Raw genomic sequence first — 16,826 nt, 5'->3', positions numbered from 1 at the left:
CTCCCCAGCTCAGCAATCAGCTGCAGGGGAACCCTGGGTGCCCCCCCCCCCACCCAAGACCCAGAAGGCACTAGTCACTGAGCCAGGGTGTGTGACCAGGGTGTGTGTGGGTAGATCATGGCAGGACTGTGAGGGGGGCGAGCTGCTGAGGAAGGGTGGGTCCCCTGCCCCCCGCAGGGCACAGCCCCCCTGCACAGCTCACAGACTGCCCCCCATAGGGCTACAGCCCCACAACAGGGACTACCACTCCCACACCCTGCAGGGCCCACATGCCCCTCCACCCCCTCCCCCACTTGCTCCCCCAGCCCCCTGGATTCCTGCCCCATCTGGCCACATACCCAGCCAGCTCCTGCAGCCTGCCCCCCCCAATGACTAGCCTGCCTGACCCCATCACCTGCTTGCACCCCCAGACCTCCCGATGGGTACTCCACCTGGCCTCAGCCTCCTGACACTTTAAAAAAAAAAAAAAGCAAAACCCTGCAGTCACAGGCTGTAGTAACTGCCATCAGAGTCACTGGGGCCTCATGGCAGAGCCCCCAAGTGCAGTAGGGGGTAACATGGCACAGCCCCAGCTGCCCGGCACCCGCACTGCCACTGCCCCATCCTACTGCTGCAGACAAGGTCAGCAGGGCGCTGGGCAGCTCCACATGCTGTTGGGCAGCCGAGACCACTGTGGCTGTCACCCAGGCCCCGCGCTGTCCAGCAGCTGGGGCCACTGCAGCTGTTACCCAGGTCCCAGTGACCCTGCCAGCAGCTGCTACTGCCAGTGAGTGCAGGGCTTTTAAAAAATTTTTTTTTTAATTGCCAGGATGCTGGGGCCAGGCGGGGCAGAGATCAGGGAGTTCGGGGGGCAGGTGGGACAGTGATCCAGGGGGCTCGGGGAGCAGGCAGGGCCAGCAGGTGTCCCCCATGGTCCTCTCCTCCCTGCCTTGCTTTTTCCCCATGGTTTTTTTTTACCCCTGGAACCAGGGGTCTAATTTTGTCCCCGCACTGCAAAATGTTTTTTCGTTCCCACACGTGCCTCCTGCAGCTTCTCATAGGGCTTTTTCACACGTGTGGACGTGCCCTGTGAGTCTCAATCCTGTATTTTATTCACAAACAATCCTTCCTATAGGGAAGAAATATACCTCTAGGTATACAGAGTGGGACTTTAATTCCAATTTTTTTCTAGAAAGAATCTAAAAATGTGAGTAAAGTTTCTGAAATTGCTGCTTCCATTAACAAAAAATAAGGTGAAAATATGGTTTTAATGCCTATTTTACGTGCTGGTAGTGTTCTATGTAGAGGTCATATAAATAGTTTAAACACATCTTCACTGTTTATTGTTAACTCCTCAAGAGATTGTCTCTTAACTCTTGTGTTTGCTGTCTATCCAGTGTCCCTGAATATTATCTATCTTTCTCCACAAACCTCTCCCACAAGTTAGAAAGGTTTTAAGAAACAAACTTCAGAGTAAGATGCATCATATATGAAGAAACAAGTGCACATCAGGCTTTTAATACATCTGGACACAAAAACAAAAACCCCACCCGTAAACACCCCAAAACACTTCATGTCTGTGTCAGACTAATTCCTGATTTCTGGAATTAGGTATTCCATGGAATTTCACAAATCTGTATGATGCCTTTGAGTGCTAGATGCTCCATTAGGATCTCCCTGAATTATCTGAAAGATATATGAAACCTCTTGTAACCAGACAGCTCCCTACTGGGTACAAATGTGAAGAGGGACAGGAACCAAAGTTATTCTTTCCAAAGTCACTTGGAAGTATGTCTTTATTTGACATAACAGTTGCTTATTTAAGATGACAGCATCTGACTATATTAAAATTCTCAGTTATATCCTAGATATTTTGTTTTGCTTTATGTAACATGCCATCTCTCATTTGGAAGTATTGGCTTCCACACACTAGACGTGTGAAATAGTAGGTTCCCTCAAGCCCCAAATCAGAGAAAAAACTGCATAATCCCATCAAAAAACAAAACACCCCCCTCCCCTCCCCCCAAAAATCAGGTCATCTGGATAAAAAAGTAATAAAAAAATAGAGGATACCATAATAGTCACATATGTAATTAAGCTGTTAAAGATTTTATACACAGTGTGGAATTTTCCTTTTACCAATCAGTGTATTTGCTGAGTTTAAAAAAAAGCAAAATACTGTAGTTTCTTAGCACAGAGGTGCTCAACCTTCTGGCCCCACAAGCCAGATGAGTGGTGGTGAACCAATCAGCGGGCCGGATCCCTTGCAGGGGTGGTGCTCGGGGTTGTGCACTGGACATGAGATCAGGCCCCACATCCTCCCATTTCCATGATCTGACCCTACATGCCTGGATCAGGTGCCCCACTGCCACCACCCAGCCCCATATGCCTGGATTGGGCCCTGTGTGTCCAATCTAGCACACAGGGTCACACTATCCAGCCTGCCAGGCTCCCCACAGGTCCAAAAATTTGGCAGCAGGGGAGTGATAATTAGTACTGTCACTATTCCCCTGCCATCAAATTTTCAGTCCCATAGGGAGTTCAGTGTCCCGACAGCACAATGTCACAGACCAGATTGGGCCTATGGGGCTTGGGGCTGAGCATCCATGTCTTACAAAATAAATAGTCCCTTTTTTTTTTCTTTTTTTTTTTTTACATTATATCCATATTAAAGCTGTACAGCAAGCACAGAGCCTTATTTAATGCTATTAAACATGCACGGAAAATAGGCATACAAGTATTATTACCTTATTCCCATGAGATTCCCTATCCCCCAAAAATATTTTGACCAAAGGGTAAAAAGGAAGTCCTCCAATACAAAAAACAAAAAAACCCACAAAAACAAAAACCTCCTCCAGTAATTAATGGCACTTCCCTTCCAAACCAGTACTCAACTACTAACAGTTGTTACAGAGAAAGCAGATCTGCTTAAAACACAATCCCATAAATTCTAGTATCTACAAGTGGCAGGGAGAATGCTTGTCCACTGTAGATTTGTAAAATGCAATCCTATCTATTAGTTTGAGCTCTAAGAGAACTCAATATAATAACAATGTCCTTGCAAAGCCTTTAAAAAAAAGATTTGCTGTATTGCCAGCAGCACAAAAAATCTTTTTATTCATAATACTACCAACATATCTTGTGCAAATGATGAATCAGCAATGATTCACCGACACTGCTTTGTTGTAAAGTGAAGCTATAAAGGAAGAAACAAATAGTTTTCAATGGCCCCCATTCAAGAGAAGAAGAAACTCTTAAGATGTCTCTTAAGAAAGTCAGAACTAGCTGCCTGCTGAATAGCTTTAACCATAAAGAACTGTATTAGAGCATGAACCATAACAGTTCATCCTATCTTTGACAGTGTAAAGGACAAAAGACATTGAGATAGTGGGTTTTACTTCTTCCTTCAGACAGACTCTACCTAAGCTACTTGATTTCTATGTTCATAGAGATCCCACTTTTTGTACATAGGAAAGTGCTACAAAAATCCATATTAGAAAAAAAAACAGTTAAGGAATTGTCTAGTTACTATGCTGATTCTTATTACAACATAGCAGCTGATATTTGAATAGTGCTTTTTAAACACACTGCGCCTGTGTGAAGGAAGTAAATGAAGTAGAGGTCATGTATGTTAAGAAACCAGAAACCCAGACAGGAGATGTTAGCAAGTAGCAAGAGATGAGCAAGGATTTAAAGGCCTTAATTGAGGCAGGGCTACAGGGCCAAAATAGGCTTAACCTGCTTCTTGTGGTGACACCAGACACCTCCTTTTGCAGCACTGCCCTGCCCCTACTCTTCTCCACTCTGCTCTGTGGTGCTGGAGGCTCGACCTCTTTTGCCTCTATTCTGGTTCCTTCCTTTACTGAATGCCTGCAGCTTGTATGCCACACACAACAGCTGCCTATGGCACATGGTCGGGGTCAGCCCCAGCTGCCTTAGACCATGCACTAGGGCAATGACAACAATAAAGAGTGCATACAAGCACTATATTTCTATGAAAAGAAACATTTTGTCATGCCAGGTCATAGGCTGCCAGGTCTGGGGGTTACCTTAGGGTTAGGAGAAGCAGCTGACATCCTAGGGGAGCGTGCCGAGTCAGAGTGTAAGGAAGTCTGAAGATCTGTCCAGGGAACTGAATCAGAGATCCAGAGAGTCAAGCAGAGCATGGGGTCAGGAGGCTAGCCAGGTCAGGTTTCCAAGAAATCAAGCCAGGATCAGGTCAGGTATCCAAAGGGTCGGGCCAAACTCAGGGTCCATAGGCAAGCCCAGTCGGGTATTCAGAGAATTTATCAGGAAGCCAATAGCACCATAAGCCAAGAGTGCAGCAGGCTGGGTGCAGGGTTGAAAATTGTTGCCTGGACACTTTCTCTTCTGGGTCAGGGGTCTATACTAGAAAGGGTGAGGGGTCAGCAGACCCTGCCTGGCCACTCCAGTGGCAGGGAGTGGGTATGTGGCTAGGTCCAAGCTGCAGGGTCTGGCCACCTGTGTCTACCCCAATGCTATGCTAAGGAGGTGGCAGACCAGGATGTGCAGGTGGGCCAGGCAGGCTGAGGCCACAGATGACATGTTTTTAGTTTGGTAGAAATGCTAGGTGTAAAAGCATTCACACCCTTAAAGGCCTGGCATCTTCGCAGCTGTTAACCCTGTCCAAACCTAAGCAGGCAGAGAAAAAAACCACCTGCCAGCATCCCTTGGTCCTGTCAGGACCTGATGGGCCACACCAAAGCAAATACGGGGGTGGAGAAAGGTCCTCCCCTGTGGCACTTCAGAGCCCCTGCACCTGCAGCTCCACACAGGGCTGTGAGCACAGGGCTCTGAAATGCCACGCAAAGGAGAGTGTCCTGCTGCACTTCAAGCCAGCATCATGTGCATGGATACAGGCCCTGGCTTTGAAGTGTTGTGCTGGAGAGAAGCTTCCCCCTACAAGACTTCAGCACCCTGAGCTTTGGCCAAAGTGGCAGGGCTTCCTACAGCCAGAGCCCCAGCAGCTCTGCAGGAACCCTGCTACCCAGGCCAGGCCTTGTGCTGTGGTTACAGTGAATGGGCTTCCCTTGTGTCATATTGAATGTAATAGTTTGAATGCTTGTAATAACTGCCCATTAGCCAGTTTAGACAAATGGCAAGGTTCATCTTCTTATCTAGGTTCGTTGCTTGTTTTGCCTGGCCTTGCCACGGACGTGCTTAAAGTCTTGGCTCCTCGATCTTATCTCTAAAGCCTTTTAACAAGTTAACCTAAGGACAAGAAAAACGACCCTTAAGCAAACATTCCAAGAGATCAAAACCCTAGGAGCCTTTTGAAAGGGGGTTGTAAAAGAAAAAGGTCACCGCCGTGGTATGGAAAATCTCCCAAAGCAAAATATATGATAAACTAAATAGTCAGCAAACAAATTCCGTTGTGGAAGACAAACTGACCGCCTAGCAAAAAACCTGTTGAGTAAGATCCGAGCCCAAATTTGGGAGTAGTGACAGGTTTGGGTAGGAGGGGCCCAAGACGGCAACTCACCCAATAAAAACTGTAACCTACAGTCCCAATTTGGAGGTAACCTTACTTGCAGAACAACGAAGGAAGAATCGCAAGTGTAGGCCGGATCAGACTGATCACCTGAACCACCCTCTCCATGAACAAGAACTCCCGTTCACACTGAAGCCGCGAAGCGCCTGAGTGGGACCGAAGAAAGGGGACTTAGTCCTATTAGTATTGAGGCCAGCTCATTGAATCGTACTACTGAGGAATGAAACCATATTTAGGTGTTTGGCTTCTCGGAATTCTAGGATTGTAAGTATAGCGTGAGAAATAATAGCAGTAATTCGAATTTAACCTTTAGTTGTAATTGTAACTGTTTTTGCAATACTAGTTCTTATAGCATTGTTCAGGAAGGAAGTACGTTTGGAGCATTGTTTCTGATATATGTAGTTATTGTGTTTTTAATGTTTGTGGTATTTCTTAAAGCTAAGCAGTGTTACATGCGTATTAAGGAGTTTTGATAAACATCTTAAAAGGAATCAAAACTGTGGTCACTGTGAGAACACACAAGGCTCAACCTCACCCCCACCAGCGTACTAATTTGAACCAATATATTGTGTGGGACCTCTCTCTATTCCGTAAAACCCGCTAGAGACATCACGGAGGTAGCCCATGTCCCGGTGAGAACTGAGCTGCTGACAGCCACTGCAGTAACATGAGCAAAGCTGCACCACCAATCTGTTCCCCTGCACCCACCACCACCAAAGGGGACTGGCCTGAACCAGTCCCTGCTGGGAACAGATGAGACTACAGACCAGCTGTGGGTGCACTGTCTGATGGCTGGAGAGCTGAGAGGGAAGGAGGGGGTGTTTTGAGGTGGTGGGGCATAGTCTCCTGGGGCCACCAGCCAATCAGCCTTGACCTGCTTAACTTCCCCCAGTTAAATGGACTGTTTTTGAGGCACCTGAAATTGTTCTTGAGGAAATCCTGGCTCTAAACAGCATTTCTTCTCTAACAGTAGAGAAGGGATCTCAGCTGTAACACAACAGATCATGGTAGTCTATTCAACTTAAATGAGATCCTTTCTTCATCCACATATCAGGCCTGTTATACTTTGTTCTAGAAAGGAACTTAACATGTTTGGCCAAATTCTTCCCATCTAGGTGAGTGGTACTCTTTTTTTTTTCTTTCTTACCCTGTAGTAGGGCCCATTACTGCCATACAGACAGGAGCAAGGCATGTGGCCTGGCCTCAACCCAGCCATGTGGGGGAAAGGGGACATGGCCCAGCCCCACCCAGCCATGTGGGGCTTGGAGATTTGGCAGTATTAATTGCCACTGCTCCCTTGCCAAATTCCCCTACTCATGCAGGCCAGATGCTATGGCTCCACAGGACAGATTTTGCCCACTGGCCAGGAGTTGAGTATTCTTGGTCAGGGTTTTTGTACCAACCCCATCTGCACAGTATCTGAACTAAGCTCTTGGACGTGTAATCCACATTATCCTTACATGCTCTATACTTGCATAAAGAAACTTGCAGATGTTAAAAAAGCACGGCAAGGAAATAATTAATGTATTATCAGATTTTTTTTTTGATTTTTTTTTTTAAGAGAAGTTCTGAACTGACATCTTCCCCAGAAGAAGTCAGCTTAAACAGACTTTCGCAACAGGCTGTATCACAAAAGCTGCATCAGAAAGGAGAAATCTTTGCAAAAGGTTAAAGTGCCTTGTGTTCACAGGAGCAATTTATATGGAGCAAAAATGGAATATTACTCCTTCTCTGAAGCACATGCAGGAAGACAAAGGTTCAGAACTCAGCAAATGAACCATGAGAGCATGGCTAAAGAAAGACCGATATTCCCCTTCTGAGGAATCATCCAGCCAGCATTCCTCAGGCAAAGCAGAGACTATATGAATATGGCCACTCCAAAGAATAAAGCTTCCATTAATAAGAAAGCACTGCATAAGCACTTTCAGGGGTTAGGTTGATTGAAACTGATTTTAATGGAGACTATTGAAAAATTAATTAACTTAAGCTTTAACAATTTCTCTTGATAGATACAGAATATTTAGACAACGTATTCCTAGAAGAGAAACAAATCGACTTCAATAAAACACAAAGGAAGATAGCAAGGGATGTAATCTACATGCAAAGATTTCTGCTTATTTATTGAATAGCCCATCTCATACCAGTCTTTAAACAAATTTAGCAGGTTAAAAGACACACTGAGATTTTAAATGAATATACTGTGAATAGATTCTTTAAGTAATTGAATTAAAACTCCTCAAATTGCTGATTTTCTCTAAGAAAGTTGATAATGATGCAAGAATTCAACCTTAGAAAAGTACCCATTAGGAATAAACACTTCATATACTGCCCATTTCTAAACTTCCTGGACTATATATACTAAGTGAAGAATGATCTGAAAATTATTTTGGGGCTGCAATTAATTTTAGCCACATTTTGTGCCAGGAATGATGTTCCCCATGTTAACTATTTTATTGTCTTGAAGAAATTGTACCATCTACAGTAAGCTCTTTTTAAAAAAATGAAAAGTTATGACATTATTTTAACTTAACTGAAGCAATATACCATGTTTTGGTCCAGGGGGGGTCCTTTTATTTATACTGAAAACAAAGAAAAAAATAATAATGTATTGGTAGTTTTCGAGGGGGTCTGCATCTGTAAAAACTGCATGTGATTAAACCATGGGCTCACACTTCTAAGATTATCTTGCAGGAAACAACCATTAATCACTTGGTAATATGACCTTTTGTTGCTCCAAATTATGTTTTTATTAGTACTAATTTTTAAGATAAAAATCACTGGCACTCCAGGCATTAAACACTGAATATTTCATCACTGCACAACACTCCTTTACCATCAATTTAGCTCATATCATAACCTTTATCAATACACCATTTATCAACACAGTTCTAACCATAACATCATTAAATTAAAGGAAGTAAAGATTATCCGCATAAAATGAATAAATGTTAACCATAAAATTAAGTTTAGTAAGAGATTTGACCAAGAACTTGAAGATGACTTATTTTTGCACGCAGTATGTTCTCTTAAACAGCAACACATGATGCTTTGTGGTTATCAAAGTTCTAGATACTGGACAGCTTTTTTTGTTGTTGTTAAAAACTGACCATGCTTTTCAATATCCTTATTCTACAACAAGAAAGGTCTGTATGAAGTGTAGAATGCAGAAAAAACAAAGATCCCAGACAATGCAATCTGATAAACATGTGCTTAAATCAAAGCATTTGAATACTCCCATTTGCTTCAATGGAATTTCCTGTGTGCTTGAGGTTAAACAGAAGCCTTAAACGAAGCCCGTGCATAACATATTGGAAAAACAAATCAATGATCACACATTTTCCTCAAGGAAACAACTGTAAGACTTTAAGCAGAAACTCTGGGATGCATAGTAAAATTAGTCCTGCAAAGAAGCAAAGCTTTGACGTTTGCATGACTATTCATTTAAATTTTAGCAATTCCTATAAACCAGGGGTGCTCAATCCCCTGCCCACAGGCCAGACCTGGCCCCTAGAGCCATGTCATCCAGTCCATGGGGAGTCCCATGTGTTGTGACCCCCATGCATGGGGTCTGATCCCGGTACACAAGGCTGGACAGAAGCAGCATGGAGCTCCTGGAGTTGAATCCTCTCATGTGGGACTGGATGGGGACCCTGGAGCCTGATCTCCATACGTGGGATGGGGTGGAGGTGGCATGGGGCCCTTGGAGCCTGCTCTCTGGTGAGGGGCTGCCGGAGCTGGTTACCCACAGGTGGCACAGGGCAGAGGCAGTATGGGGCCCAAGGGCCTGATCCTGGCATAAGGGTTCCAATCCAGCCCATGGACTGACCCCACGCCTTTCATCTGGCTTGCAGGGCCAAAAGGTTGAGCATCCCTGATATAAACTAAACAAACACAAACTATGGGCTCAGGATATTTGTATATCTAACTTAAGTTTTAAAAGTACTCAAGAGAACAAATTCTGCAAGCACAATTCTTTGAAGTCAGCACAGATCTGAATAGGAGTAATGGAACAGTAAATAAAAATGACCTAAATACTACAGAGAAATTATAATTTCAATTATGTTTTAGCTGCAATAAACATAGGGCTTCATACAGTTCAATCACAACTTGTTTTTGGCTACTGATACGATTAAGTGTTTAAACTGAACTGGTAATATTTTTGGAAAAAAAACAAAGCAGAGAAGATATTTTAAGAAATCTTGTTACCTTTACTTTCTGTTTACCTGATGTATGACTGTAACAACGTAGGTGCCTAATCCTGACTTTAACAAAATCAGTGAAAAACAAACAGCTAGAATAAGGTCTAGTGCAGGGCTAAGTACAAAGGGGTCAGATTTTTGCTTTTATGGTACATCGCAGCCACAAAATAAATGATTTATTTGAACAGTGAGGCGTCATCATCACACTGTCCAAATAAACGTTTAAAAATACACAGGATGATACATATTCCAGAAAAAAAAAAAATCTAAGACAAGAGGAGACAAGAAATGCTAAATACACATTATAGAGAAGTTAAAAAAAATACTGTGTTAAAAAAAATACTACATGACTTAACCAGAGATATATCCATTCTACTTTTACCTGCTACCACAAACTCCTAGGAAACAAATCTTGTGCTGTGATCCAAGTGGGACCATAGAGAAAAGTACATGTGCAGGGAAAGCAGTCTCCTCTAGAGTAACATCAAAGCTAGCTCCTTTACTCCTACTAGAATGAGCCACGAGGCTGACTCAAGGACTCATGGTGTCTTCAAACAGACAAGAAATCCTGAGGCAGGTATTACAAGATTCTAGAGCACAACATTTATACCTACCGTGAGAAAAAATTCCTAGGATCCATCAAACTTCACATGCTAAAGGTGGAAGACGTGTGTGCATCCACGTACACATGCACGCAAACAGGTGTATGTAGTCAGGCTAACAAATTCTTCTGAAATTATATCAAAACTGTCAACACTTTTCTTCAACAGATACAATGCGTCACCTCTGGAGGTTTATTTTTGTTCATTTGTGTCTTTGCTGCCTTACTGCATTCCGCACATTTTTAGCACATCTGCTGTGTATCATTTCAGATGCAATTCAATCCTGTTACATTTGCAAGGATCTGCGCTCTAATCTGCATTTCTTGTTATTTTTCCCATGACTTGTTAAAACTAGGATTTTCCCCCTTTTATTCATTTATTACCCTATAGTTAGCCTCTCTGTTTTTTGTTTTTTTTCTTATTTCCCCATCTGCCCTGTTATTTGCGGCCAGAACTTAAGACTACGAACCTGGTTCAATGTAGTATCAGATTTAACTGACTTAGGTCAAACAAGTTTATGAAACTTCTGGCACAGATTCCTTCCTTGTTCAAGTTAAATCACAGTCCCTGAGCCTGCTTTCCAGCCCTGGGCTGTGCTGTATTGTGCTGTCTGCTCCAGAGAGCAGGGCTGACCCTGCCCCTCGCTCCCTAGCCAGAACAGTAAGGGCTGGCTACCAAGGGGATGGGTAGAGAGGCAAGCCCAGCTGGGCATGCAGCCCAGTCTGAAGAGTGGGAATGCCCCCTAGGCAAATTCCAATTGGGGTCTGGGGCCAGGGAGGGAAATTAAGCACCCCTTCCCCACTCAAAATGCGTGCTGGCTGTGACTGTGGCCTACAAATCCCAGAAGCAGCAGGAAGAGGAAGTTATAAGCAACCCTTCAGAGCCCTGCTGCTGTGATTTTTGACTAAAAATCCCAGAGACCTCAGGGGCAGCAGGAAGAGGAAACAAACACACAGCCCATGCTAGCTATGTGCCGGAGAGTCGTGCTGTAGCACTCCCCAACTTCTGCCTTGAGCCATGGTAAGCATGTTGCTGCATTTCCTAAATCAAAGGTCTGTTCATTTATGTTTCAATTTAATTTCTGTCATAATTTTCAAGGTATAGAATCTAATTATTGGAGGTTTGACTTGAATTTGCCCCTCCCACTGCTACAGCAGGGAAAATGAATCTGGAGGGGAGGTAAGGTGCCCCCCTTGCTCTCTGCCCCCCTGCCCCTCTTCTTAGTCCTACAACTCCTTCCTGGCCCTCTCCTTACTGTCAGACCATGCTATCCCCGAACACATGGAAATGAGAAGCAAATCTGATAACAGTGACTTTGAAATAAATATATAGGCAAATTACTGTTGGTACCAATAGACTTCTTCATTCAGAATTGATGCATGTTACCTTTTTGAAACTGCTGCAAGTTTTAACACAGGTACTCCATATACATACTTCTAAAAGGCACTTTTATACTTACGTACAGTACAGTGCATGATATTAGTCCAAAGTCAAAGGCTCATGATTTACCATACAGTTCATTGGGCTGGGCCCCATCAGAGTCAACAGCATTTCAAACCATGGTGACCCCACAGCTTAGCACTGCTCCATATGTCTCTGTATTCCAGACACACCCCACAAAGGATCCATGTGCTAATTAGCCCCCACTCATGACTGAAATTGGGTGTTCTTGTCACAAGTCCTAGGATCCTCCAAAAATTTATATGCAAATCAGGTAGAGTGTAATCTGGTCTAGCTCCACCTCAGGGAGGGCATGGCCACACTAATCATATGCAACAGGCTGAGAGAGGGGGCAACAGAGGGATTTTGGTTGGAGTGTTTGTGGTGAGGGCAAGGGTGATGGTGATAGATACATGGGCACATAGACACATGGGAGTGCAGTGTGGATATTTTAAAAGGAATATGTACAGTGTAATTGCAACAATGTGCTTTGGACCGTCAAATGAGCCATAGTGGCCATAAGACATGTTGATAGAGGGGGTGTATACGTGTGTGTGTGTGTAGACATATATATTTTTGGAGAAAAAAAAATCAGTGTGCGCGCCCAAATTTGGGCCCATGTTTTATAGTCATGATCAGCAATGGCTGCATTTAAACAACTTCATAGTTGGTTTCCCTTACCAAGCACGTGCTGATTTTGGCAGCAGTTTAATGATAGGCAATGTATTTAATGAGGTATCCTTGCGTGCAAATGTAAGAAGAGTTTCCTCCCCCTACCCCCCCCCCCCGCTGATTTGGGGGGAAAAGCCTCATCTTATATTTGAGTAAATATAGTAATCTATATTGTGCATCTCTACCTTTATTCAAGTCAGCCATTCCACTGTCCTTATGGAACTGCTGATACAACCAAAAGTAAAACACACATATATTTGCTAAACTAGAGCCTTAGACCATACAGTCTAGAGAATAGGAGCTATATACATTTAATTTATACGTTTTGATATCTAGAACAGACTTGTTGTTACTGAAGAATACAAATGCAAGAGAATACTTAAAAGGCAAAAAAGGATCTAGGGCACTAAGCCCAATCATGTCATTTGTAAACATTAGAATTAGCTGTTAGGCTATATTTAAAAATACTTTTGTACAGGGTACCCCAACAGAACACCCCCAACAAACACACACAGAAAAACCCATTGACTTGGGAAGAAAACAAATGAAATGAAGTCTAAGAAACAGTGCTATTCTATGTTTTATTAATGGGGAAAATGTATGAAAAATACAGAGCCTGTCAAAACTATTTCCTGTGAAATTAACGGTTTTAGGCGAAAAGCAAGGGAAGAATAAAAATTTTATTAAAACAGTGCTGTACTTTCATTTAATCTACTACTTGAATTTCAACAAGCAAATGAATGTATTTTTAAAGTAAATTCCTTTTTTTATAAAGAAAAAGTAGCCTGAAAAAATGTTAGTCAAGTAAGAAAGATATTCAACAGGTTAATCTTGTTGCCTGAGCCTTTGACACATAGCAGAACCATCATAATAATAAACGATATACTTTATCACCAGTGAGATTAAATATATTAAGTTCATTGTGAGTTTTTCAGTGCTTAGGAACTCAATGGCTTCTTCATCCTTTGAGCAGGCACTAAGTCTATCATTATTACAAAAAGTAAGCCCATGATGTTGGAAGGTAACGAGGTATTTTCTTGGTGGTCCACAAAAACCACACAGGTAAAACAAGCACTACATTATTCACCATCATTTTCCTAGCAATTTTGCTACATTTTTTTCACTATGGAAGACTCGGCATTACCTCTATCAACTGTGATTGAAAACAGACACCTGCCATCAATTCTGAGGAATATTTTGTTTGCAATCCTTTGAGGAATTATAAAACATAAGCCATTCTGGAAGTATCCACAGCCGCTAGTAGGGCTATGTTGAAAGCATATCCGTGACTTCCAAATGCTAGCATTTGTCTTTGGGCAGCTATTTCTTCATATGCATATTTGTATTGCAACTTTCCACTGTTACTCCCTCCCTAAACATTTCTCTTAACATTTCCTTCATTTGTTTCTATGAGCTAATTCTGTCTCTACACCACACTTCTCAACATCAACATCTGGATCCTCTTCCCCTCCACGTTAAATGTATTGCCTGTAGGAACACAGCACTGTTTATCATTTTTGTACATGGGTTGAAAATGTTCAAATACTGGCACAGTAAATCTGTATCCAGTTTTTAGTGAACAACAAAAAAATTCTTACATTGCAAAAATCAGAGTTCTTAAGTGACCCATTCATCAAAGTAAGTACTTGGAAAATGTGTATAATAGCAATCAGCTTTTCATAGACTAATGAACGGTTCAATTACTCTTTAAATATCAACCTGATGCATGCTTTGTTCCTTACAAAAGGAACATGAAGACATAAAATAAAATTTGTCTGTGTATATTCTATCAACAAAACTGCATACAGGGCACTTCCTTATAAATACATGGGCTCAATTAAAAACAGAATTTCTATGATAGAGATTTTACAATGTCAAAGCAGGAGAAGGGCTACAGCGCAGCAAGTTGGAGAGGCTCACTGATACTATCTGAATAGCTTTCCTTCAACTGGCAGGATTTTTAGAGTGATTTAAGAGGTGAGAGAAAGAAGACCTGAAAAATGTTAAATGCCTTCCATGCATTAAGGGATTTAAGGAAGAAGGCTCAAAATTGGAACACAGAAGAGACAAAAGGAAATATAATTATTCACTCTGGGTCACAATGAACCAGATGGAAGAAGGTAGCTAAGTGAAGGAACGCTCAGCGGTATTACATTACACAGGTTATCTCAAGTAAGCAAGATGTGCATAAAATCAGCATGTTCTTCAAAAGGGGGTAATCTGCAATGAAGACCACCCATACAAACACCCATTCTTCTGCAGTAACTCAAGGCCTTCTTTGCCTACCTATGCAGTTCCTAAGTGGATGCCAAAAGGGTGGTAAAATTTGGGTACAAGCTTGGGTACAAAGCTTGTACACCTGGTGCAGCCACCTCAAGTAACGATTTGGGGGAAAAGAGGGGAAGCAGAAAAAAAAAAAATCACTGCTGCCCCAACACAATCACATCAGCCACATGGCAGCAACTGGAAGTCGATGCTGACCCTGTAGCAGCTATTCTGGGTACTCAGCTGCATTGTTACACCTCTGCTACAAACAATCCTGCCTTCCACTTCCTGTGAAGTACCTCCTCATAAGAAGGTATCCTGAAGCATGGAGTAATGGCACAACAATTTCACAGCCTCAAGTTGTATTTATTATTTGTCAAATTCCATACAGGGGCCTTAAAGGGAATAATAAATCCTATCCAACTAAGATTTTGTTAGTGTTTTAAGAATCCTCCTTCCAAGATAGAGTCTCAAGTTCCTTAACTCTGTGATTCTCAACCAGTATTCTCTGTTACCCTGGGGCACTTTTACATGTGCTTCAGGGGCAGGGGGGCAGTGCTTTAATTAGAGCGGCTCCGAGAGCCACTCTACATAAAGGGCTGCCCTGTCTCATGTATCAGCATCACTGCGCTTAAACATGGTAGTGGGGGCACTTGAACTAAAGCTTGTTCGATGAGCTTTAGTTCAAGCACCCTTGCCACCTTTTTTAAGTGTGGGGATGCTGATACATGAGACACAGGAGGCTGCTGGAGCACAGCAATTGCCACGCTCCAGCAGACTCAATTAATAGAGTCTGCTCCAACATGCTGGAATTCTAGCATGTTGGAGCAGCCTCTGTGCTCATGTATAGGTGCCCCTGGAGCCTTGAGATATTGTATTTTCATGGGTATTGTAGAATGATATATAGTATTAGCACTGTTAGGCCCGCAACCAGTGGCGACATGTAGGGGGTGCACGGGGATGCACATGCACCTCCTGAGAGCACTAGTGCACCCCCTGTCAGGCTGCACTCCCTGCTTAGGCAACGGGCAGAGGGGTAGACGGAAGCGCTGGTGCCCTCCCTGCAAGTGCTGGTAGATGAAGTAGTGCAGTAGATGAAGGAGAGAGCACCATGCACTTCTGCAGCAGATAGCCTGTGACCAGGCTGGGCTCCAGGGTAGCTCCATAACCCATGCCCCATACTGTCTCTTGGACATCTTCCCCTCCTTCTTTCCTGCCATGCCTTGATGTATTTATTGTATTGAAAGGAAAGATGCCTTGAGAGTCTTAGAGTGAGCCTTACTCTACCTTGTCCACTAGCCAGCAGGTCCCTCCTGACCGCCTTGACCCTGCTCTTGAGCTTCATGGGCACTCTCCACATGTCTGTGCCCCAGGGCACCTATAAGCCTTAAGTGTTAATTACATGGCTCTGTCTGGCCCTGCAGTACATCCCATGCCTCACAGGTGCTGCTGTACCATCGCTCTATATGCCAGGCCCCGGGCCCCTGTCTCCACCCTGCTCTCAGGCACTAGGCCCACAGCCCCAATCCGCTGGGCCCCTGGCCCTGCTATCAAGCACTGGGTTCCTGGCCCCTGTCTTCTAGGCCCGTAACCCGTCTCCAGCCTGCTCTCGGGCACCGGGCCCCTGGCCCCTGTCTCTGCAGCACCATGCTCTACCGTGGTCTGGGTTCTGCACTAGGTCTGCCTTGAGCCTGCCCTCAGCAGGTCCCAAGGCGATCACATAACCCTAGGGCACTAATGGGAAGTCCCACAGCCACCCCTAGTAGTCCCACCCAAACCACCAGTATGAACCATAACTAAAAGAAGAGCCCCCACCCCCCCACACCTAGCTATAACACTAACTCTCATTTCTGGGCCCTCTAACATCAACAAAAGGGGAAAACAGCATACTGCCATTTTAAAAGGAAAACCCTTCTACCCACTTCTGGTTAGGCAAACAAACACTCATGGCCACCCTCACTAGGTATCAACACAACCCCCAGCCCTGGTTTATATTTCCACAAACTCCCTGGATGCATCCAGACGAGTGTGCACATGCCTCTTGCAGCATCTCGAACCCCTTTGAGACACGGCACATGTGGGAACAAAAAAACATTCCCCACACTGCAACTTTTCAGCATGGAGCAAAATTAAACCCTTGGATATCCAGGGTTCAAA

At 43.6% G+C, this 16,826-nt stretch overlaps 1 protein-coding gene across 5 annotated transcripts in view; it reads right to left on the bottom strand.

Annotated features, from left to right (window-relative positions):
• Nucleotides 1-16,826, bottom strand: part of CCSER1 (coiled-coil serine rich protein 1) — a 1,487,243-nt gene that overhangs the window by 1,208,480 nt on the left and 261,937 nt on the right. The window lies entirely within an intron of this gene.

This window comes from Alligator mississippiensis, chromosome 2 (assembly GCF_030867095.1).
Source record: "Alligator mississippiensis isolate rAllMis1 chromosome 2, rAllMis1, whole genome shotgun sequence".
NCBI lineage: Eukaryota > Metazoa > Chordata > Crocodylia > Alligatoridae > Alligator > Alligator mississippiensis.
This window is presented reverse-complemented; position numbering and strand designations above follow the sequence as displayed.